Source organism: Hordeum vulgare, chromosome 3H (assembly GCF_904849725.1).
Source record: "Hordeum vulgare subsp. vulgare chromosome 3H, MorexV3_pseudomolecules_assembly, whole genome shotgun sequence".
Taxonomy (NCBI): domain Eukaryota; kingdom Viridiplantae; phylum Streptophyta; class Magnoliopsida; order Poales; family Poaceae; genus Hordeum; species Hordeum vulgare.
Window position 1 is genome coordinate 260,523,576 of NC_058520.1, and position 702 is coordinate 260,524,277.

Below are 702 nucleotides of genomic sequence, written 5' to 3' on the forward strand. Positions count from 1 at the left end.
GAAGAACTCCGGCGAGGTAGCTTCTCCGGCGAGGTGGGGAGGTCGCCGGCGGGGGTGGGGGTGCGATGGAGGAGGGTGGCGGCCAGGTAGGGAAGTCGCGGGAGGTGGTGCAGGGGAGCTGGAGGTGGCGCAGGGGCGACAGGGGAGAGCTCGCTCGTGCGTTCTTGACAGGGAAAAGGGGAGGTGGTGGAGAGATGCTACGAGCATGGGAACGAGGCGTTTCTCGAGGGGAATGGAACGAGGAGGACGAGGGGGTCCTTTATAGGGCGAGGGAGGTGCTGGGAGGGAAGGAGCTTCGCGAATCCCGGAGAAATTTTTTTGGGAGGAAGCTTCCTGGTGCGTGGCCATGGCAGAGAAAGAAAGAACGAGGGGAGGAAGAAGAAGGTGAGTTATGGGCCTGATTTGTTTCCTAAAGTGGCCCAAGGACTTTTCTAAAACAAAGATCTCTTTTCATATTTATTAAAACGGAATTAAAACTATTAAAAGTAAATGGAATATTCCTCGGAATATAGGGGTAATATATATTAAAATTTTCAGAAAAATAAATCCAAAAAGATGGGCATTTTTCCACTACCAAAATAAATACTTCAAAAAAATGTTTTTTTAGAAAATCCCAAAATTGGTTTATTTTCTTTTTGCAAATATTTTCCAAATAAACCTTGGGTTTTATGGTCCAAATATTTCAAAGGAATATCCCCGGTT